Raw genomic sequence first — 13,808 nt, forward strand, 5'->3', positions numbered from 1 at the left:
TTGCATATTAAAAAGTGGAGGTAAAAAAGGAGAAATATGACATTATGCCCTAGTCATTTACCTTGGGAATATTAGTACCAAAAAGAATAAGAAAGAGGTTTATGGTGTTGCGGTGGAGTAATGAAGAGTTCAGTTTTGGCTGTATTCAGTTTGAGGTGCTGATAAGGCATCCACAAAGAAAAAAATCAGCAGGCAGTTGGCTTCATGAGTCTGAAGCCTGGCATAAGGACTTGTGTTGGCAGTACAGATTTGGGAATCATCTGCATATGTATGTTTAATTAGATCCAAGGCATGAGTGAGACTGCCAAGCAGAATTGAGAATTCAAACAGGGAGCTTTAGGAATCACCAAATCTAAAGATCCAGGCAGAGGAGTACTCAGAAAAAGAGTCAGAAATGAAGCCCAGATATGTAAGAGAACTGAAGAAGAAGGATGTCATAGAAAGGAAAAGAGGAGAGAATTTTAAATATTACAGAGTCATGATAAAAGCTAAAAACTATTCACTAAATCTGGCAATCAGAGCTATGGTAACCTCTACCATAAAGCATAATGCATAGCCATTCTAACAAGTTCCTGCATCTCTACATGAAAATGTTCAGCATTTTTGCCCATTCCTATCTTCTTTTCTCTAAGCTAGTGTTTCTCAAGTCTATCTGGCCCTGTCTCTTAAATATTTTAAAACCTATTTTACTATGCTGAAATAAAATACACATAATGCCAAAAATATGATACATATAACATGAAAGAGAAATAAAGGAAGTAGTTTATGATGAATCAAAATGCATTTCAACATGGAAATGCTGGGGCATGACAAAACTAAAAGATATGTAGACAAGTATACAGAGAATGCTTGTAAATGTGATAGCTACGAATGCTGACTGGTACAGGTCTGTTATTACTATTATTTCAAATAACCAAGAGCAGTATTTTTGTAGATAAAATGATTTTCCAAAATGATGAACATTCTTGGTAACATTCTGAACAAAACAAAGTAAGGTTGTATGTTGATTTACATGGTAGATGCATTCCTGGAGAAGTCTGTGTACTAAAACTTTCTTCTTTGTATATAAAATGAAGTTTGATTCAAGGCTTAGATCAATACAAGCAGGTTTTCTATCTATATAGACAACCAATGGGATAATCAAAAGCTATAGGAGACATAGAAAAATTATTTTTTTTCTGTGAAGCCTATCCTGACACAAAACCCTGTTCATAATAGGCAAGGAAGTTCTCCAGTCATTAAGATGGAGAACCTCTCACAAACTTTCAAACCATCTCCTTGGGTTTATACTACCATCATTGACAGCCACTACTTTATTCTCATGCAAAAAGAAGACAAGACTTTCCTTAGTATTGCATCCCTGTTTAATAACTGGGTTATTTATTTTCTTTCTCAGTTATTAGGAATTTTCTTTTCTCCTAGAACATCAATCTCTCTCTCCTTTCTTGTTAGTGTTTTCCAATAAACTTTCTCAAGTTTCTGCCATTTTTAATATCCTCCCTTGGTACTTAATCCTCTTACAATTATTATCCATTTTCTTATATCATTCAATTTGTATATTTCCTCCTTATCTACACATCTCTGGGTGATCTATATTGGCTTCAATTTGACACCTTCTAGTCATTCTTTTTTTTAAAGATTTTAAAAATTTATTTGTTTGACAGAGAAAGACACAGCGAAAGAGGGGACATAAGCAGGAGGAGTGGAAGAGAGAGAAGCAGGCTACCTTGATCCTAGGACCCTGGGATCATGACCCGAGCCAAAGGCAGATACTTAACGACTGAGCCACCCAGACAACCCCCTTCTAGTCATTTTTCAACCCACTGCAGTCTTGCTTCTGTTCTAACACTGAAACTATTCATGCTAAATTCACTAATGAACTTAATTCACAAATTAATGGATGTTTTTCTCATTGAACTAAACTTATTGAACCCTCTAGTATCTATAATGCTGCTGTTCACTACATTTTTCTTAAAACTGGGCATCAAACACTTCTGGGTTCTCTCTTCATCCTATTTTTCTAAATTTTTTTTTTCTAGATAATTCTTAAATGTTGGTGGTCCTCAGAATTTCCTCCTCATAACTTTTCCCTATATATGTCTTCTTGTAGATTATTTAATTTAGTCCCCTGGTTCAACTATCACTTTTACATGATGGCTTCTAAACGTATTTATCTGGTTGAAACCTTTCTTGCAATCTCAAAACTTTACTAAAAGTTTTTCTAGTAAACTTTACTAAAACTTTACTAAAAGTGTTGAAAACCTGCTCCTTCTCTTGTATTCTATATCTATATTAGTGATCTCACTTAATACTCATGCCAGATACTTGAGTCATTCTCTATTATTCTGTTCCCATTGGCCTCCATCCCATCTGTGACAGTCTTTTATAAGTAAACTTGGCTAGACTAGATACCCCAGTTATTCAATCAAGCACTCATCTAGCTGCTGCTGTAAAGCCATTTGGTAGATGTAATTAATGTCTGTGATATCACTTAAGTAAAGGAAATTATCCCATATATTGTGGCAGAACTAATTCAATCAGCTGATAGGTCTTAAGAGCAGAATGAGGCTTCCCTGAAGAAACTTTATCTCTGAACACTAGCTTCAGGCCATGCTGAAAAGTTTCAGTCTGCATTCCTGAGAGACTGCTCTATGTATTTCAGACTCGCCTAGTCAGTCCCTGCAATCACATAAGGCAATTCCTTGAAACATTTTTTTTTATTAATAAATTTTATTTTTTTTAAACATATAATATATTTTTATCCCCAGGGGTACAGGTCTGTGAATCGCCAGGTTTACACATTTCACAGCACTCACCATAGCACATACCCTCCCCAATGTCCATAACCCCACCCCCCCTCCCAACCCCCCTCCCCCCATCAACCCTCAGTTTGTTTTGTGAGATTAAGAGTCACTTATGGTTTGTCTCCCTCCCAATCCCATCTTGTTTCATTTATTCTTCTCCTACCCCCTTAACCCCCCATGTTGCATCTCCTCTCCCTCATATCAGGGAGATCATATGATAATTGTCTTTCTCCGATTACTTCGCTAAGCATGATACCCTCTAGTTCCATCCACGTCGTCGCAAATGGCAAGATTTCATTTCTTTTGATGGCTGCATAGTATTCCATTGTGTATATATACCACATCTTCTTTATCCATTCGTCTGTTGAAACATTTTTAATATCTATCTCTTACTCGTTCTGTTTCTCTAGTTGATCCCTGGTTGATTATATCAACTAATCAGTAATATTTCCTTAAACTTTCTCAAATCCATTCCTTTGTGATCCATCCCAACTATGACTGACTGACTTCAGGCTTTCATCATTACTTGTCAAGATTATTACAAAAACATCTTAAATGGTCTTCTTACCCCAAACACCTTCTACACCATTTTCCATAGGCTCACTAGTATAATCTATATAAAACATGAATGTGAATATACTACCCACCTTAAAAAAAATCTTCAATGACTTTCCATTTCCTAGATTTATTTCAAACCTACCTAGCATGGCACACAAGGTTCAAGCTCCAACTTGCTGATCTAGCTTCATCTCTCTGATCTAGGAAAATCATATGATGTGTAGATCTGCCCACCAACCATCTTCATCCTTCAACAAGAAGAGGCTGAATGATGACTACCCAAAGGTAAGCAGAATGATGACTACCCAAAAATGGCCACACCCTAATTCCCAGAACCTACAACTACTATGTTCCTTACATAAAAAAAAAAAGAACTTTGATGATGTGACTAAGAAAAGGGACTTGAGGGGCACCTGGGTGGCTCAGTGGGTTAAACCTCTGCCTTTGGCTCAGGTCATGATCCCAGGGTCCTGGGATCATGCCCCACATCAGGCTCTCTCCTCAGCGGGGAGCCTGCTTCTCCCTCTCTCTCTCTGCCTCTCTGCCTACTTGTGATTTCTCTCTGTCAAATAAATAAATAAAATGTTAAAAAAGAAAAGAAAAGGGACTTGAGATGGGGGAGATTATTCTGGATTACCTGGCTGCACACACAGTAACAGCATAATTCCTTAAAAGCAGAGGATTTTTTTCCCCAGCTGAGTCAGAGAGAGATGTAAAGACAAAAAGAAAAGAGAAAAGAAAATGAAATGAAAACTCACAGGTACATATCCAAAGGTAGTGAAAACAGAATACTGAAGGGACAGCTGCACTCCAGTGTTCACTGCAGCATTATTCATCATAGCCAAGATACAGAAATAACAAGTGTCAATCAATAGTCAAAAGGCTAAAGAAGATATAATACATACATTCACACATAAATACACATACATATAAATATTTAGTCATGAGAAAGAAGGAAACTTTGCTATTTTGACAATGTGGATGAACCTTGAGGCATTATGCTAAGTGAAATAAGCCAGACAAAGACAAATACTGCATGATGTGTCATTTATATATGGAATCTAAAAAAAAAAAAAAAGTCAAACTCCTAGAAACAAAAATTATAAAAGTAGTTGCCAGGGATTGGGAACTGGGGGAAATAGGAAGAGGTGGGTCAAAGGGTACAACCTTTGAACTATAAGATGAACAAGGTCTGAAGATTTAATGTAAAACATGATGATTATAGTTGATAACAATGTACTGTATAATTGAAATTTGCTAAGAGAGTAGAACTTAAATGTTCTCACCAAAAAGACCCAATAAATATATGGGAGGTGATGGGTGTCTTAATTAACAAGATGATGGAAATCTTTTCAAAATGTATATGTATACCAAATCACCATAAAGTACAATTTAAATATCTTATAATTTTATTTGTCAATTAAACACCAATAAAGATGAAAAAAATTGTGAGATGAGGATTAAAAACCCCATCAATACCCATCCTTATTAGAGGGTGTAGGGTACATACATTCCATATGTAGAAAAATCTTTGCATCTATTATCCATGAGGACACTACTTATTTATTTCATTTATTTATTTTCATGAGAATAATTTTATATACTTTGCAGTTGAGGATAATAGAAAAATTTTTTCTTTCACCTTTTTGCAGGTCAAGTGTGATGGTGTCATGGCTGACTTTGGTAGCTTAGAGGAGATGACGCATCAATTTGGGACCTCTGTCAAAATTAAAATTGTAATGGGTTCATTTTAATATATCATTACATGCACATAGCTTTTTAAAAAATTTATTTCTGTCACTTAATAGTCATAACCTATAAATCAACTGTGACAGGTATTCATTACCCTCATTTATAGAAGTGAAAACTGGACTCAAAAGTTCAATGACTTGCCTCAGGTATTATAATCAGAAAATGAAGAAATCATATTTGAACCCAGATTCTGTGATTTCCGAAAAAATTGTCTTTTAACAACATAAAAATGCCTTTGTTCCCTATTTTTTCTCTCAAAACTGAGTCATATAACCATCATTTTTAAAAGAAAAATAACTTCACATTCTTTTAGTGTGTATATATATATATACATAGTGTATATATAGTGTGTGTATACATATAGTGCAAATATATATATACATATGTGTATATATATATATATATATTTGTGCAATGTTTTTCAAACATATACATACATCCTAGGTGATATACATTTCCAAAATATCTCTCAGCAATAAGAAAAAAGAAAGTAGAAAAATTCTATGGTAAAAGGAAATCTGTTGTTCGCTCTGATGATGGAAAAATGATGCAATGAACCAAAGAATGAAGGTGAACTCTTGAAACTGAGAACAGCCCTCAGTTGATGGCTAGCAAGGAAACAGAAATTCTAGACTTACAGTAATAAGAAATTGAGTTCTGCCAACAACCAAATGAATAAGTCATGAATTTTCCCCTAGACCCTCTAGAAAGGAATGCAGCTTGCCAATACCTTGATTTTCATCCAATGAGACCTGTACCAGATTTCTGACATACACAATGGTAAAAAAGTGCAGGTATTGTTTTAAGCCCCTACATTTGTGATAAATTTGTTAAGGCAATAGTAGAAAACTTACATGAAATCAATGCAAGAAAAGTTGGTGCACTTCCAAGAAAAACAAAACACTGAAATGAAGTGATAACACATCAGGAAGGAAGATTACCAAGAAAAGAACTTGAGTATATCATATTTTCCTTTTAAAAATGATCAATCTAAAGTAGTATAGGAAGGACTTCTGGGGAGGATGGCAGAGTAGGAGGATCCTAAACTTAACTCACCCCACAGACCCACCTATATAACACCCACATCAGTTTAAGTAACTCAGAACACAACCTGAAGTCTGCAAGAACAGATTCTCCACAGCTAATTGTAGAGAAGCCACATCAAAAATAGTAGGAAGGGCACAGAACTGGTCATGAAACAAAGTGACCTGTGAGACTGACCAGGGGAAGTAGGGGCACTACAAGTACAGAGAAGGGAAAGGAGAAGACCCCACACCAGGCACCCCCAGCCGGGAAGACAAATCAGTATAACATTTGGCTTTGAAAACCAGAGGGGCTTAACTTTGAGTTTTTATAGTCAATTAAGCTTAACACCAGGAATTTTACAGAAACTTTAAAAATCAGTAGGGTCAGCTCTGGGAGAACATGAGGAGAATAAGAAACTGAGTCCCCACCCTTAAAGAAATAATATAACAAACAATCCCACTAACATAAAGTATAGGAGCATTAGTTTGGAAAAATACCTGCATAGTATATGGGAAGGAGATTTGTTTACTAATCTCAGAACATGCATAGGAGAGGCAGGAGTCTTTAGAGACTTCTCCAAAAGGAAAGCACTGGCAGGAGCCATTTTTTTTCCATCAACACCCAGCCTAGATGCACAGACACCTGGAGGAACCAGCACAAACACTCTCCAACTTGCCTGCTAGTAATGTACTATGCTTCCATGTTCTCATACTGACCTGCTTCATCCAACTTGCTCTCCACAGTTCTCCAAACCAGCACCAGGTCACCACCCATAAGCAGACGAGGGCAAAATTTCCTAAGAGTGCAACATACCCTAGCATTCTCCTTTGGATATACCTCACTCAACCCACTCTACTCAGCATAATAAATTTAGGGTTTATCCAAAGCCACAAAAGTGTTGCATTCTGCAACCAGCCCCAAAGGTGCCAAACAACACTCTAAGGTGACTTGTCCTAAGGAGAGAAGCCCCAGCAGTGGACTGGGGGTAGTCACCTGGATTGACTGCAGTCCTCACCCATCAGTGAAAGCCTCTCAGGGAACAACACAGGAAGAGCACCCTGTAGTTTGCTGCAACCACAACTCTGGCAAACATCTGGCTGGAACAAATTCAAGCCCAAGGGGTCCCTAGGCTGGCTCCATACAATATACCAGGGAATAAATCTGGTCCACAGCAGGCAAACAGAGCCCCTGCGAAACATGGGCCTGAAGGCAAACACAGCTAATCTACAAAAGTAGAGTGCAGCAACACACATAGGAGATACTCCTAAATCACCACATCCTAGTGAACAGTGGATATTGTGCTATAGGGTACTACAGGACTTCTTCATAAAGCCACTATTTTGAAAAGCAGGGAACACAAGCACGTAAGAAGACTTTCCTAAAACAAAGAAACAGATGCAGAGAGTTACATAAAAAGAGGAGGCAGAGGAATGTGTCCCAAATGAAAGAACAAGAAAAAAAACACACAAAGAGAGCAAAATGAAATCTAGATAGGCAATATGATGGAGAATTTGAAGTAATGGTCATAAAGATATTCACTGGACTTAAGAAGAGTGGATGATCTCAGTGAGAGCCTAAAAAAGAGATAGAAAAGATAAAAAAGAATCAATCAACAGTGAAAAACTTAGTAACTGAAATTAAAAATATACTATAATAAGCTTGGAGAGATAGATGGTGGCACAGTAGGAGAACCCTAGGCTTCCTTCGTCCCATGAACACAATTAGATAACTATCAAATCATTCTAAATACTCCAGAAGTTGATCTAAATTCTGACAGAACAAACTCCAAAACTAAAGAGAGATAAGAGGCCACATCAAAGCAGGTAGAAAGTGTGGAGATATGGTTTAAGGGAGAAACAGATCATGGGGGATGTAGAAGGGAAGCATCTACAGTCACAGAGAAGGTTGATATGGCGGAGGGGGGGGAACACAGGGGAACTCACAATGAGAATTTTTCCCTAAAGCCACTGGCTTGGAAAAAGAAAGGGGCTGAATTTGGTGAGTTCTTGCAACCAGATGGGCTTAAAGCCTGAAGTTTAAATGTTAGTGGGCTTGGATGGGATAAAGCCCAGAGGGCAGTAGGCTGCACTTGAAGAGAAGGCAAGCAAACAACACAGGGGCAGAGAGCATGGACACAACAATCTGAAGAGCACCTGAGGCACACAGTGGGGACATTATTTCTTCTTCTTGGAGCATGTCTGTAAGAGGCAGTGTTCACAAGGACACCTCTTCAGGAACACAGGAGCTGACCAGCACCATTTCCCAACCCCACCCCTCAGCATAAACACAGAGCCACTTGGGAATAGCAGAGCAGTGCCCAAACTGGCTGCATAGCTTGCATACACCAGTCTCCACCACCCTCCACTCTGGTGTGACTGCACTTCTCAAACTTGCCTCAGTCCCAGCATGGTTGGCCCATCCCCCAGAAGACAGCATAACCCCTGCCCATGCCATGTCTCCTGAACAGAGAGTTCTGCAGGGCCTCAGCTATGGTGGAGGTGATGGCAGAACTCATTTGATTAGCAGAACACAACACACCTAGTTAAAACAAACCATGTTCAGGCCAGAGTCCAAACACTGCTCACAGCAGGCACAGAGAACCTCTGCCAACTGCCCTAAAGGATAAAGCAGCCAAAACACAAAAGCAGTACACATGTGGCACACATCAGAGAAACTCCCTGAAGCACCATGCTCTGGGCACTACGTGGCTTTTTCTTCACAAGGCCTTACTTTAAGAAGCAGGAAGCATATCTGCCTTAACATAGCTCACAGAAAAATACAGAGACTTTGATAAAACACAAAGAAAGAATTTATCCCAAATGAAAAAAACAAGGCCATAGCCAGAGATATAAGCAAAAGAGAAAAAAGTAACATACCTGATGGAGAATTTTTATTCCTTCAAGTTCTTACCTAATTCCAGTCAGTTAACATACAGTGTAATATTAGCTTCATGTATAGAATTTGGTGATTCATCACTTACATAAACTAAAGAGTGCTCATCACAAATGTCCTCCTTAATATCCATCACCTATTTAACACATCCCCCATGAATGTCCTTCCCAGTAATCCTCAGTGTGTTCTCTGTAGTTAAGCATTTGTTTCATAATTTGCCTTTCTTTCATCCAACTATATTCATCTCTTTTGTTTCTGAAATTCCACATATGAGTGAAGTCATGGTATTTATCTCTCTAACTTATTTCACTTAGCATAATACTCTCTAGATCCACCCACAATGTCAGCAGTGGCAAAGTTTCATTCTTTTTGAAGGCTGAGTAATATTCCAATGTATATAACACACACACATATGTGTATATACACACAAAATACACACATATACGTATACCACATCATCTTTATCAATTCATAAGTCATTTGGGCTCTTTCATAATTTGGCTATTGTTGATAATGCTGATATAAACAACTGATGGAGAATTTAAAATGACAACCATAAGGATACTCAGTGGGCTTGAGAAAAGAATAGAAGACATTAGTTAGACACTTAACACAGAAAATAGATAAAAGAATTGATTAGATGTGAAGAGTTCAATAAACAAGATTTGTAACAGGTTTCATGCAATGAACACCAGGCTGGAAGAAGCAAATGAATGAATTAGTGACCAAGAAGACAGACAAAGGAAAGTAATGACACTAAAGAGGAAAGAGAGAAGAATTATGCAGTGTGAGAACAGACACATGGAAGTCACTGACCATCAAATGTAATAACATTTGTATAATAAGAGTCCCAGAAGAAGAGAAAGAAAAAGGGACAGAGAATTTATTTGAAGAAATAACAACTGAAAATTTCCCTGATCTGGAGAGGGAAACAAGTATCTAGATCTGGAAGGCACAGACAACTCCTATGATAATCAACAAAAGCAGGCCAACACCAAGACATATTGCAATTAGATTTGAAAATTTAGTGACAAAGAAAAAAAATCTTAAAAGCAACAAGGCATAGAAGCCCTTAACTTACAAGGAAAAACTCATAAATTTAGTTGGAGATTTCCCAAAGAAACTTTCCAAATAAGAATGGAGTAAAATATATTCAAAGCACTGAATGGGAAAGATCCACAGCCAAGGATACTCTATCCAACAAGGTTGTCATTCAGAATAGAAGGAGAGAGAAACAGTTTACCAGACAAACAAAATCTAAATCTAAAGGAAATTGTGACCACTAAGCCCGTCCTGCAAGAAATATTAAAGGGGACACTTTGGGTGCAAAGGTAACAATTTGTCACCAATGTGACAAAGACAAGATCAGAGAAAACCTCCAGAAATGAGAAAACAGGTAATAGAATGGCAATAAATATATATCCATCAATAATTACACTGAATTAGAAGGGAGGCAAGATGGCAGAGGAGTAAGGGACCTGGTTTCTTTCATCTGGTCCCTCAAATTTAGCTGGATATCTAGCAAACCATTCCGAACACCCATGAATTCAGCCTGAAATGGCAAGAAAATTTATCTGGAACTCTACAAGCAGAAAAACAATAGCTTTTTGCAAGGTTGGTGGTGCAGAGTCATGAATCTGTGGGGTAATATCAGAAGATAAACACAAGGGGGCAGGGAGGTTATATAAGCTGGCTACCAGAAAGTGATATAACACCAGAGTGCAAAATTGGAACCCTAAGAAATATGCTCCAGTGAGAGACATCCCTTTCTGAAAGGGGGTCAGGGGATGAAAAGGGCAGAAATCTAGGTGAATCATTGTGGTCTCAGGATCCCAGGAGATGCAGAAAGAATGGGAGGGCTGGAACTGATACAGTGCCCAAGCAGCGGAGAGGAAAAAATGATTATGGTCACTGAGCCTAGGAGGGACTTTCAGCTCAGTCTGCCACAAATCGTGAGGCAGACAGTAGGGAGACTGCTGTTTGCCTGAGCACCCTGAAAAGGACTGGAACGTGCAGGCCATTTACCATCCCCTGGGAGGGACAAAATGGCTGCACCCAGGACTGGACAACAGCTCTCAGGGCACTGGTGGCCCTGAAAGCACCATAGAGCAGCACCCAGCCATGACCTTGAAGAGCAGGGTGTGTGTGTGAGCCCACAACCACTCAAAGTCGCAAAGACGCAAAGCACAGTAACAACAGTAGGTCCCTGCTCCCCTCCCCCCACCACGAGGATTGCAGTGGCATGAACCCCAAGAGTCTGAGGAGTCTGTGCCACACAGAAGTGGAGACCCTTTGACCTGGAGGGTTTATTGAAGAGGAGGCACTGCTATCTTATGGCTCTGGGCTGGAGATCTGGGCATGGCCATGTTTGCTCTGATTCTGAAGAGGCATGGAAAGCCTCCAGGGGAAAAAAGCCTTACAAATGACCAGCTTAAATTGAGCACAACCCTCTGACAAAGGGTGGGACAAATATGCCCAGGCAAAGATTCTGAGAGCCAGCACAGCAAGCTCCTTCCCCAGAAGACTGACTGGAAGAACAGGTGAATGAAAAGCTTATGGATGCCACAATACGGTAAAACTCCAGCGCCATGGTAAAATAGTATATTGAGCTCCAGGGGTTTCTTCATGACTGGTTTAACCTTCAGGATAAAATTTTTCATTTCTTTCTCTCTCTTTCTCTCTTTCCCTTTTTTTCTGGTTTCAACTACATTCTTAAATTTACCAACTTATATTTTTGTGTTTGTCTGTTTTTTGTTTTTTGTTTTGTTTTGTTGTGTTTTTTGTTTTGTTTTTTTTGTTTGTTTGTTTGTTTGTTTTTTTGGTGTCCACAAATGAGGGTGTTTATTCTTTGAGGTGGAAGAATGCTTATTGCCATCTGTTCTTGTTCTTGTTCTTATTCCTTTTTGGCTTTGTTTTCTATTGTTTTTTATTATGTTCAGTTAGCCAACATTTACTACAACATTAGTTTTTGATGGTGTGTTCAATGATTCATTAGTTATGTATAACATCCTCTGGTCTTCACAACACAAGACGACCTCAATAGTCACCACCTAGTTACCCCAACCCTGCATCCTACTCCATTCTGTACCCCTCAGTTTGATTCCAGGAGTCCAGAGTCTCTCATGGTTTGTCTCCCTCTCTGATTTCTTCCCATTCAGTTTCTCCTCCCTTCCCCTGTGGTCCTCCACACTCTTCCTTCTGTTCCACCTAAGAGTGAAACCATATGACAATATGTCTTTCTCTGCTTGACTTATTTCATTTAGCATAATCCCCTTCAGTTACATCCATGTAGATGTAAATGGTAGGTATTCATCTTTTCTGATGGCTGAGCAATATTTCACATGAATCACGTCTTCTTACTCCATTCATCTGTTGAATGACATCTAGGCTCCTTCCACAGTTTGGCTATAGTGGACATTGCTGCTATGAACTCTGGGGTTCAGGTGCCCCTTCTTTTCACTACATCTATATCTTTGGCTAAATATCTAGTACTGCAATTGCTGGGTCATAACGTCTTGAGGAACCTTCTTACTCTTTTCCAGAGTGGCTGCACCAGCTTGCATTTCCACCAACAGTGTAAGAGGGTCCCTCTTTCTCCTCATTCTCATCAACATTTGTTGTTAACAGTCTTGCAAATTTTAGCTATTCTAACTGGTGACAGATGGTATCTCACTGTGGTTTTGATTTGAATTTCGCTGATGGCTAGTGATATGTAACATTTTTTCATGAGCCTATTAGCCATTTTTATGTCTTCTTTGTCAGGCAAACATGATAACCACTACACTACGGATACTGTCTTCTTTGGAGAAGTGTCTATTCATGTCTTCTGACCATTTTTGACTGGATTATTTGTTTTTTGGGTGTTGAGTTTGAGAAAATTATAGATTTTAAATACCAGTCTTTTGTCTGTAATGTCATTTGCAAATATCTTCTCCCATTCTGTGGGTTGCCTCTTTGTTCTGTTGACTGTTTCCATTGCTGTGAAGAAGCTTTTTATCTTGATGTGGTCCTAATAGTTCATATTTGTTTTTGCTTCCCTTGCCTTTGGAGACATGTCTTGAAAGAAGTGAATGCAGTCAATGTCAAATAGGTTACTGCCTATGTTTTCCTCTAGGAGTTTGATGGATTCCTGTCTTACATTGAGGTCTTTCAACCATTTTGAATTTATCTCTATGTATGATGTAAGAAAATGGTCCAGTTTCATTCTTCTGCGTGTGGCTGCCCAGGCTTCCTAGCACCATTTATTGAAGAGACTGTCTTTTATCAATGGGATGTTCATTCCTGATTTGTTGAAGAGAGTTTGACCATAGAGTTAAGGGTCCATATCTGGGATCTCTATTCTCATACACTAATAAATAAGTCTGTTATTTTTTTTTTTTTTGCCAATACCATGCTGTCTTAATGATCACAAATTTGTAATATAGCTTGAAATCAGGCATCATAATGCCCTAAGCTTTGGTTTTCTTATTCAACATGCTCCTGGTGATTTGGGGTCTTTTCTGGTTCCATACTAATTTTAGGATTATTTGTTCTAGCTCTGTGAAAAATGTTGATGGTATTTTGATGAGGATTGCACTGGGTGTGTAGATTACTCTGGGTAACATAGACATTTTAACAGTGTTTACTGTTCCAAGCCATGAGCATGGAAAGTCTTTCTGTCTCTTTTTGTCTTCTCAATTTCTTTCATAGGTGTTCTGCAATTTACAGAGTATAGATCCTGGACCTCTTTGGTTAGGTTTATTCCTAGGTATTTTATGGTTTTTGGTGCTATTGTAA

At 38.4% G+C, this 13,808-nt stretch overlaps 1 protein-coding gene across 1 annotated transcript in view; it reads right to left on the bottom strand.

Annotated features, from left to right (window-relative positions):
- Window positions 1–4,979: 4,979 nt before the first annotated feature.
- The window catches only part of NBDY (negative regulator of P-body association), a 44,028-nt gene continuing 35,199 nt past the window's right edge, over window positions 4,980–13,808 (bottom strand). Inside the window, exon 3 of the mRNA XM_032848964.1 lies at window positions 4,980–5,081. The gene's annotated coding sequence lies outside the window, so the exon portion shown is untranslated. The remainder of the gene's footprint in view (window positions 5,082–13,808) is intronic.

Source organism: Lontra canadensis, unplaced genomic scaffold (genome assembly GCF_010015895.1).
Source record: "Lontra canadensis isolate GAN:19392208 unplaced genomic scaffold, GSC_riverotter_1.0 scaffold216, whole genome shotgun sequence".
In the NCBI taxonomy this organism is placed as follows: Eukaryota; Metazoa; Chordata; class Mammalia; order Carnivora; family Mustelidae; genus Lontra; species Lontra canadensis.